The sequence below is a fragment of the Tasmannia lanceolata genome, unplaced genomic scaffold, assembly GCF_043159265.1.
Source record: "Tasmannia lanceolata isolate RefF3 unplaced genomic scaffold, GAP_Taslan_0.1 ptg000021l, whole genome shotgun sequence".
Lineage (NCBI taxonomy): Eukaryota > Viridiplantae > Streptophyta > Magnoliopsida > Canellales > Winteraceae > Tasmannia > Tasmannia lanceolata.
The window spans coordinates 3764496-3775925 of NW_027518698.1; positions in this window are offsets into that span (position 1 = coordinate 3764496).

An 11430-nucleotide genomic window follows, 5' to 3' on the forward strand; every position below is an offset into this window, starting at 1 on the left:
AAGTTTGAGAGTTATAGAGGTTTTAATTTTGGGTGACGTTTCACACACTGTTTCTAAAACGGATAACAACTCTCTCACCCCAACGATTTTTAAAAGAAGATTTCTTTTTTCGGAAAGAGAATTTGAGGATTGGTAGATAGTTCACCCCTTTTGAACTTAAAGTCAGAGAGTTACAGAGGTTTTAATTTTGGATGACGTTTCGCACACTCTTTATAAAACGGACTACAACTCTCTCATCCCAACAAATTTTGAAATGAGATTTCTTTCCCAAGAAAAAGAATTTTAGGACCTCCGATTGGTAGAAATTTCCTCACTTTTTGACTTAAAATGAGAGAGTTATGGAGGTTTTAATTTTGGGTGACGTTTCACACACTGTTTCTAAAACGGATAACAACTCTCTCACCCCAACGATTTTTAAAAGAAGATTTCTTTTTCCGGAAAGAGAATTTGAAGATTGGTAGAAATTTCACCCCTATTGAACTTAAAGTCAGAGAGTTACAGAGGTTTTAATTTTGGATGACGTTTCGCACACTCTTTATAAAACGGACTACAACTCTCTCATCCCAACAAATTTTGAAATGAGATTTCTTTCCCAAGAAAAAGAATCTTAGGACCTCCGATTGGTAGAAATTTCCTCACTTTTTGACTTAAAATGAGAGAGTTATGGAGGTTTTAATTTTGGGTGACGTTTAACACACTCTTTATGAAACGGACTATAACTCTGTAACCCCAACGGATTTTGAAACGAGATTTCTTTCCCATGAAAGAGAATTAGAAGACCTCCGATTGGTAGAAATTTCACCACTTTTGGACTTAAAGTGAGAGAGTTATAGAGGTTTTAATTTTGGGTGACGTTTCACACACTGTTTCTAAAACGGATAACAACTCTCTCACCCCAACGATTTTTAAAAGAAGATTTCTTTTTCCGGAAAGAGAATTTGAAGATTGGTAGAAATTTCACCCCTTTTGAACTTAAAGTCAGAGAGTTACAGAGGTTTTAATTTTGGATGACGTTTCGCACACTCTTTATAAAACGGACTACAACTCTCTCATCCCAACAAATTTTGAAATGAGATTTCTTTCCCAACAAAAAGAATCTTAGGACCTCCGATTGGTAGAAATTTCCTCACTTTTTGACTTAAAATGAGAGAGTTATGGAGGTTTTAATTTTGGGTCACGTTTAACACACTCTTTATGAAACGGACTATAACTCTGTCACGTCAACGAATTTTGAAACGAGATTTCTTTCCCATGAAAGAGAATTAGAAGACCTCCGATTGGTAGAAATTTCACCACTTTTGGACTTAAAGTTTGAGAGTTATAGAGGTTTTAATTTTGGGTGACGTTTCACACACTGTTTCTAAAACGGATAACAACTCTCTCACCCCAACGATTTTTAAAAGAAGATTTCTTTTTCCGGAAAGAGAATTTGAAGATTGGTAGAAATTTCACCCCTATTGAACTTAAAGTCAGAGAGTTACAGAGGTTTTAATTTTGGATGACGTTTCGCACACTCTTTATAAAACGGACTACAACTCTCTCATCCCAACAAATTTTGAAATGAGATTTCTTTCCCAAGAAAAAGAATCTTAGGACCTCCGATTGGTAGAAATTTCCTCACTTTTTGACTTAAAATGAGAGAGTTATGGAGGTTTTAATTTTGGGTGACGTTTAACACACTCTTTATGAAACGGACTATAACTCTGTCACCCCAACGGATTTTGAAACGAGATTTCTTTCCCATGAAAGAGAATTAGAAGACCTCAGATTGGTAGAAATTTCACCACTTTTGGACTTAAAGTGAGAGAGTTATAGAGGTTTTAATTTTGGGTGACGTTTCACACACTGTTTCTAAAACGGATAACAACTCTCTCACCCCAACGATTTTTAAAAGAAGATTTCTTTTTCCGGAAAGAGAATTTGAAGATTGGTAGAAATTTCACCCCTATTGAACTTAAAGTCAGAGAGTTACAGAGGTTTTAATTTTGGATGACGTTTCGCACACTCTTTATAAAACGGACTACAACTCTCTCATCCCAACAAATTTTGAAATGAGATTTCTTTCCCAAGAAAAAGAATCTTAGGACCTCCGATTGGTAGAAATTTCCTCACTTTTTGACTTAAAATGAGAGAGTTATGGAGGTTTTAATTTTGGGTGACGTTTAACACACTCTTTATGAAACGGACTATAACTCTGTAACCCCAACGGATTTTGAAACGAGATTTCTTTCCCATGAAAGAGAATTAGAAGACCTCCGATTGGTAGAAATTTCACCACTTTTGGACTTAAAGTGAGAGAGTTATAGAGGTTTTAATTTTGGGTGACGTTTCACACACTGTTTCTAAAACGGATAACAACTCTCTCACCCCAACGATTTTTAAAAGAAGATTTCTTTTTCCGGAAAGAGAATTTGAAGATTGGTAGAAATTTCACCCCTTTTGAACTTAAAGTCAGAGAGTTACAGAGGTTTTAATTTTGGATGACGTTTCGCACACTCTTTATAAAACGGACTACAACTCTCTCATCCCAACAAATTTTGAAATGAGATTTCTTTCCCAAGAAAAAGAATCTTAGGACCTCCGATTGGTAGAAATTTCCTCACTTTTTGACTTAAAATGAGAGAGTTATGGAGGTTTTAATTTTGGGTGACGTTTAACACACTCTTTATGAAACGGACTATAACTCTGTCACCCCAACGAATTTTGAAACGAGATTTCTTTCCCATGAAAGAGAATTAGAAGACCTCCGATTGGTAGAAATTTCACCACTTTTGGACTTAAAGTGAGAGAGTTATAGAGGTTTTAATTTTGGGTGACGTTTCACACACTGTTTCTAAAACGGATAACAACTCTCTCACCCCAACGATTTTTAAAAGAAGATTTCTTTTTCCGGAAAGAGAATTTGAAAATTTGTAGAAATTTCACCCCTTTTGAACTTAAAGTCAGAGAGTTACAGAGGTTTTAATTTTGGATGACGTTTCGCACACTCCTTATAAAACGGACTACAACTCTCTCATCCCAACAAATTTTGAAATGAGATTTCTTTCCCAAGAAAAAGAATCTTAGGACCTCCGATTGGTAGAAATTTCCTCACTTTTTGACTTAAAATGAGAGAGTTATGGAGGTTTTAATTTTGGGTGACGTTTAACACACTGTTTATGAAACGGACTATAACTCTGTCACCCCAACGAATTTTGAAACGAGATTTCTTTCCCATGAAAGAGAATTAGAAGACCTCCGATTGGTAGAAATTTCCCCACTTTTGGACTTAAAGTGAGAGAGTTATAGAGGTTTTAATTTTGGGTGACGTTTCACACACTGTTTCTAAAACGGATAACAACTCTCTCACCCCAACGATTTTTAAAAGAAGATTTCTTTTTCCGGAAAGAGAATTTGAAGATTGGTAGAAATTTCACCCCTTTTGAACTTAAAGTCAGAGAGTTACAGAGGTTTTAATTTTGGATGACGTTTCGCACACTCTTTATAAAACGGACTACAACTCTCTCATCCCAACAAATTTTGAAATGAGATTTCTTTCCCAAGAAAAAGAATCTTAGGACCTCCGATTGGTAGAAATTTCCTCACTTTTTGACTTAAAATGAGAGAGTTATGGAGGTTTTAATTTTGGGTGACGTTTAACACACTCTTTATGAAACGGACTATAACTCTGTCACCCCAACGAATTTTGAAACGAGATTTCTTTCACATGAAAGAGAATTAGAAGACCTCCGATTGGTAGAAATTTCCCCACTTTTGGACTTAAAGTGAGAGAGTTATAGAGGTTTTAATTTTGGGTGATGTTTCACACACTGTTTCTAAAACGGATAACAACTCTCTCACCCCAACGATTTTTAAAAGAAGATTTCTTTTTCCGGAAAGAGAATTTGAAGATTGGTAGAAATTTCACCCCTATTGAACTTAAAGTCAGAGAGTTACAGAGGTTTTAATTTTGGATGACGTTTCGCACACTCTTTATAAAACGGACTACAACTCTCTCATCCCAACAAATTTTGAAATGAGATTTCTTTCCCAAGAAAAAGAATCTTAGGACCTCCGATTGGTAGAAATTTCCTCACTTTTTGACTTAAAATGAGAGAGTTATTGAGGTTTTAATTTTGGGTGACGTTTAACACACTCTTTATGAAACGGACTATAACTCTGTAACCCCAACGGATTTTGAAACGAGATTTCTTTCCCATGAAAGAGAATAAGAAGACCTCCGATTGGTAGAAATTTCACCACTTTTGGACTTAAAGTGAGAGAGTTATAGAGGTTTTAATTTTGGGTGACGTTTCACACACTGTTTCTAAAACGGATAACAACTCTCTCACCCCAACGATTTTTAAAAGAAGATTTCTTTTTCCGGAAAGAGAATTTGAAGATTGGTAGAAATTTCACCCCTTTTGAACTTAAAGTCAGAGAGTTACAGAGGTTTTAATTTTGGATGACGTTTCGCACACTCCTTATAAAACGGACTACAACTCTCTCATCCCAACAAATTTTGAAATGAGATTTCTTTCCCAAGAAAAAGAATCTTAGGACCTCCGATTGGTAGAAATTTCCTCAGTTTTTGACTTAAAATGAGAGAGTTATGGAGGTTTTAATTTTGGGTGACGTTTAACACACTCTTTATGAAACGGACTATAACTCTGTCACCCCAACGAATTTTGAAACGAGATTTCTTTCCCATGAAAGAGAATTAGAAGACCTCCGATTGGTAGAAATTTCACCACTTTTGGACTTAAAGTGAGAGAGTTATAGAGGTTTTAATTTTGGGTGACGTTTCACACACTGTTTCTAAAAAAGGATAACAACTCTCTCACCCCAACGATTTTTAAAAGAAGATTTCTTTTTCCGGAAAGAGAATTTGAAGATTGGTAGAAATTTCACCCCTTTTGAACTTAAAGTCAGAGAGTTACAGAGGTTTTAATTTTGGATGACGTTTCGCACACTCTTTATAAAACGGACTACAACTCTCTCATCCCAACAAATTTTGAAATGAGATTTCTTTCCCAAGAAAAAGAATCTTAGGACCTCCGATTGGTAGAAATTTCCTCACTTTTTGACTTAAAATGAGAGAGTTATGGAGGTTTTAATTTTGGGTGACGTTTAACACACTCTTTATGAAACGGACTATAACTCTGTAACCCCAACGGATTTTGAAACGAGATTTCTTTCCCATGAAAGAGAATTAGAAGACCTCCGATTGGTAGAAATTTCACCACTTTTGGACTTAAAGTGAGAGAGTTATAGAGGTTTTAATTTTGGGTGACGTTTCACACACTGTTTCTAAAACGGATAACAACTCTCTCACCCCAACGATTTTTAAAAGAAGATTTCTTTTTCCGGAAAGAGAATTTGAAGATTGGTAGAAATTTCACCCCTTTTGAACTTAAAGTCAGAGAGTTACAGAGGTTTTAATTTTGGATGACGTTTCGCACACTCCTTATAAAACGGACTACAACTCTCTCATCCCAACAAATTTTGAAATGAGATTTCTTTCCCAAGAAAAAGAATCTTAGGACCTCCGATTGGTAGAAATTTCCTCAGTTTTTGACTTAAAATGAGAGAGTTATGGAGGTTTTAATTTTGGGTGACGTTTAACACACTCTTTATGAAACGGACTATAACTCTGTCACCCCAACGAATTTTGAAACGAGATTTCTTTCCCATGAAAGAGAATTAGAAGACCTCCGATTGGTAGAAATTTCACCACTTTTGGACTTAAAGTGAGAGAGTTATAGAGGTTTTAATTTTGGGTGACGTTTCACACACTGTTTCTAAAACGGATAACAACTCTCTCACCCCAACGATTTTTAAAAGAAGATTTCTTTTTCCGGAAAGAGAATTTGAAGATTGGTAGAAATTTCACCCCTTTTGAACTTAAAGTCAGAGAGTTACAGAGGTTTTAATTTTGGATGACGTTTCGCACACTCTTTATAAAACGGACTACAACTCTCTCATCCCAACAAATTTTGAAATGAGATTTCTTTCCCAAGAAAAAGAATCTTAGGACCTCCGATTGGTAGAAATTTCCTCACTTTTTGACTTAAAATGAGAGAGTTATGGAGGTTTTAATTTTGGGTGACGTTTAACACACTCTTTATGAAACGGACTATAACTCTGTCACGCCAACGAATTTTGAAACGAGATTTCTTTCCCATGAAAGAGAATTAGAAGACCTCCGATTGGTAGAAATTTCACCACTTTTGGACTTAAAGTTTGAGAGTTATAGAGGTTTTAATTTTGGGTGACGTTTCACACACTGTTTCTAAAACGGATAACAACTCTCTCACCCCAACGATTTTTAAAAGAAGATTTCTTTTTTCGGAAAGAGAATTTGAAGATTGGTAGATATTTCACCCCTTTTGAACTTAAAGTCAGAGAGTTACAGAGGTTTTAATTTTGGATGACGTTTCGCACACTCTTTATAAAACGGACTACAACTCTCTCATCCCAACAAATTTTGAAATGAGATTTCTTTCCCAAGAAAAAGAATCTTAGGACCTCCGATTGGTAGAAATTTCCCCACTTTTTGACTTAAAATGAGAGAGTTATGGAGGTTTTAATTTTGGGTGACGTTTAACACACTCTTTATGAAACGGACTATAACTCTGTCACCCCAACGAATTTTGAAACGAGATTTCTTTCACATGAAAGAGAATTAGAAGACCTCAGATTGGTAGAAATTTCACCACTTTTGGACTTAAAGTGAGAGAGTTATAGAGGTTTTAATTTTGGGTGACGTTTCACACACTGTTTCTAAAACGGATAACAACTCTCTCACCCCAACGATTTTTAAAAGAAGATTTCTTTTTCCGGAAAGAGAATTTGAAGATTGGTAGAAATTTCACCCCTATTGAACTTAAAGTCAGAGAGTTACAGAGGTTTTAATTTTGGATGACGTTTCGCACACTCTTTATAAAACGGACTACAACTCTCTCATCCCAACAAATTTTGAAATGAGATTTCTTTCCCAAGAAAAAGAATCTTAGGACCTCCGATTGGTAGAAATTTCCTCACTTTTTGACTTAAAATGAGAGAGTTATGGAGGTTTTAATTTTGGGTGACGTTTAACACACTCTTTATGAAACGGACTATAACTCTGTAACCCCAACGGATTTTGAAACGAGATTTCTTTCCCATGAAAGAGAATTAGAAGACCTCCGATTGGTAGAAATTTCACCACTTTTGGACTTAAAGTGAGAGAGTTATAGAGGTTTTAATTTTGGGTGACGTTTCACACACTGTTTCTAAAACGGATAACAACTCTCTCACCCCAACGATTTTTAAAAGAAGATTTCTTTTTCCGGAAAGAGAATTTGAAGATTGGTAGAAATTTCACCCCTTTTGAACTTAAAGTCAGAGAGTTACAGAGGTTTTAATTTTGGATGACGTTTCGCACACTCTTTATAAAACGGACTACAACTCTCTCATCCCAACAAATTTTGAAATGAGATTTCTTTCCCAACAAAAAGAATCTTAGGACCTCCGATTGGTAGAAATTTCCTCACTTTTTGACTTAAAATGAGAGAGTTATGGAGGTTTTAATTTTGGGTGACGTTTAACACACTCTTTATGAAACGGACTATAACTCTGTCACGTCAACGAATTTTGAAACGAGATTTCTTTCCCATGAAAGAGAATTAGAAGACCTCCGATTGGTAGAAATTTCACCACTTTTGGACTTAAAGTTTGAGAGTTATAGAGGTTTTAATTTTGGGTGACGTTTCACACACTGTTTCTAAAACGGATAACAACTCTCTCACCCCAACGATTTTTAAAAGAAGATTTCTTTTTCCGGAAAGAGAATTTGAAGATTGGTAGAAATTTCACCCCTATTGAACTTAAAGTCAGAGAGTTACAGAGGTTTTAATTTTGGATGACGTTTCGCACACTCTTTATAAAACGGACTACAACTCTCTCATCCCAACAAATTTTGAAATGAGATTTCTTTCCCAAGAAAAAGAATCTTAGGACCTCCGATTGGTAGAAATTTCCTCACTTTTTGACTTAAAATGAGAGAGTTATGGAGGTTTTAATTTTGGGTGACGTTTAACACACTCTTTATGAAACGGACTATAACTCTGTAACCCCAACGGATTTTGAAACGAGATTTCTTTCCCATGAAAGAGAATTAGAAGACCTCCGATTGGTAGAAATTTCACCACTTTTGGACTTAAAGTGAGAGAGTTATAGAGGTTTTAATTTTGGGTGACGTTTCACACACTGTTTCTAAAACGGATAACAACTCTCTCACCCCAACGATTTTTAAAAGAAGATTTCTTTTTCCGGAAAGAGAATTTGAAGATTGGTAGAAATTTCACCCCTTTTGAACTTAAAGTCAGAGAGTTACAGAGGTTTTAATTTTGGATGACGTTTCGCACACTCTTTATAAAACGGACTACAACTCTCTCATCCCAACAAATTTTGAAATGAGATTTCTTTCCCAAGAAAAAGAATCTTAGGACCTCCGATTGGTAGAAATTTCCTCACTTTTTGACTTAAAATGAGAGAGTTATGGAGGTTTTAATTTTGGGTGACGTTTAACACACTCTTTATGAAACGGACTATAACTCTGTCACGTCAACGAATTTTGAAACGAGATTTCTTTCCCATGAAAGAGAATTAGAAGACCTCCGATTGGTAGAAATTTCACCACTTTTGGACTTAAAGTTTGAGAGTTATAGAGGTTTTAATTTTGGGTGACGTTTCACACACTGTTTCTAAAACGGATAACAACTCTCTCACCCCAACGATTTTTAAAAGAAGATTTCTTTTTTCGGAAAGAGAATTTGAGGATTGGTAGATAGTTCACCCCTTTTGAACTTAAAGTCAGAGAGTTACAGAGGTTTTAATTTTGGATGACGTTTCGCACACTCTTTATAAAACGGACTACAACTCTCTCATCCCAACAAATTTTGAAATGAGATTTCTTTCCCAAGAAAAAGAATCTTAGGACCTCCGATTGGTAGAAATTTCCTCACTTTTTGACTTAAAATGAGAGAGTTATGGAGGTTTTAATTTTGGGTGACGTTTAACACACTCTTTATGAAACGGACTATAACTCTGTCACCCCAACGAATTTTGAAACGAGATTTCTTTCACATGAAAGAGAATTAGAAGACCTCAGATTGGTAGAAATTTTACCACTTTTGGACTTAAAGTGAGAGAGTTATAGAGGTTTTAATTTTGGGTGACGTTTCACACACTGTTTCTAAAACGGATAACAACTCTCTCACCCCAACGATTTTTAAAAGAAGATTTCTTTTTCCGGAAAGAGAATTTGAAGATTGGTAGAAATTTCACCCCTATTGAACTTAAAGTCAGAGAGTTACAGAGGTTTTAATTTTGGATGACCTTTCGCACACTCTTTATAAAACGGACTACAACTCTCTCATCCCAACAAATTTTGAAATGAGATTTCTTTCCCAAGAAAAAGAATCTTAGGACCTCCGATTGGTAGAAATTTCCTCACTTTTTGACTTAAAATGAGAGAGTTATGGAGGTTTTAATTTTGGGTGACGTTTAACACACTCTTTATGAAACGGACTATAACTCTGTAACCCCAACGGATTTTGAAACGAGATTTCTTTCCCATGAAAGAGAATTAGAAGACCTCCGATTGGTAGAAATTTCACCACTTTTGGACTTAAAGTGAGAGAGTTATAGAAGTTTTAATTTTGGGTGACGTTTCACACACTGTTTCTAAAACGGATAACAACTCTCTCACCCCAACGATTTTTAAAAGAAGATTTCTTTTTCCGGAAAGAGAATTTGAAGATTGGTAGAAATTTCACCCCTTTTGAACTTAAAGTCAGAGAGTTACAGAGGTTTTAATTTTGGATGACGTTTCGCACACTCCTTATAAAACGGACTACAACTCTCTCATCCCAACAAATTTTGAAATGAGATTTCTTTCCCAAGAAAAAGAATCTTAGGACCTCCGATTGGTAGAAATTTCCTCACTTTTTGACTTAAAATGAGAGAGTTATGGAGGTTTTAATTTTGGGTGACGTTTAACACACTCTTTATGAAACGGACTATAACTCTGTCACGCCAACGAATTTTGAAACGAGATTTCTTTCCCATGAAAGAGAATTAGAAGACCTCCGATTGGTAGAAATTTCACCACTTTTGGACTTAAAGTTTGAGAGTTATAGAGGTTTTAATTTTGGGTGACGTTTCACACACTGTTTCTAAAACGGATAACAACTCTCTCACCCCAACGATTTTTAAAAGAAGATTTCTTTTTTCGGAAAGAGAATTTGAGGATTGGTAGATAGTTCACCCCTTTTGAACTTAAAGTCAGAGAGTTACAGAGGTTTTAATTTTGGATGACGTTTCGCACACTCTTTATAAAACGGACTACAACTCTCTCATCCCAACAAATTTTGAAATGAGATTTCTTTCCCAAGAAAAAGAATCTTAGGACCTCCGATTGGTAGAAATTTCCTCACTTTTTGACTTAAAATGAGAGAGTTATGGAGGTTTTAATTTTGGGTGACGTTTAACACACTCTTTATGAAACGGACTATAACTCTGTCACCCCAACGAATTTTGAAACGAGATTTCTTTCACATGAAAGAGAATTAGAAGACCTCAGATTGGTAGAAATTTCACCACTTTTGGACTTAAAGTGAGAGAGTTATAGAGGTTTTAATTTTGGGTGACGTTTCACACACTGTTTCTAAAACGGATAACAACTCTCTCACCCCAACGATTTTTAAAAGAAGATTTCTTTTTCCGGAAAGAGAATTTGAAGATTGGTAGAAATTTCACCCCTATTGAACTTAAAGTCAGAGAGTTACAGAGGTTTTAATTTTGGATGACCTTTCGCACACTCTTTATAAAACGGACTACAACTCTCTCATCCCAACAAATTTTGAAATGAGATTTCTTTCCCAAGAAAAAGAATCTTAGGACCTCCGATTGGTAGAAATTTCCTCACTTTTTGACTTAAAATGAGAGAGTTATGGAGGTTTTAATTTTGGGTGACGTTTAACACACTCTTTATGAAACGGACTATAACTCTGTAACCCCAACGGATTTTGAAACGAGATTTCTTTCCCATGAAAGAGAATTAGAAGACCTCCGATTGGTAGAAATTTCACCACTTTTGGACTTAAAGTGAGAGAGTTATAGAAGTTTTAATTTTGGGTGACGTTTCACACACTGTTTCTAAAACGGATAACAACTCTCTCACCCCAACGATTTTTAAAAGAAGATTTCTTTTTCCGGAAAGAGAATTTGAAGATTGGTAGAAATTTCACCCCTTTTGAACTTAAAGTCAGAGAGTTACAGAGGTTTTAATTTTGGATGACGTTTCGCACACTCCTTATAAAACGGACTACAACTCTCTCATCCCAACAAATTTTGAAATGAGATTTCTTTCCCAAGAAAAAGAATCTTAGGACCTCCGATTGGTAG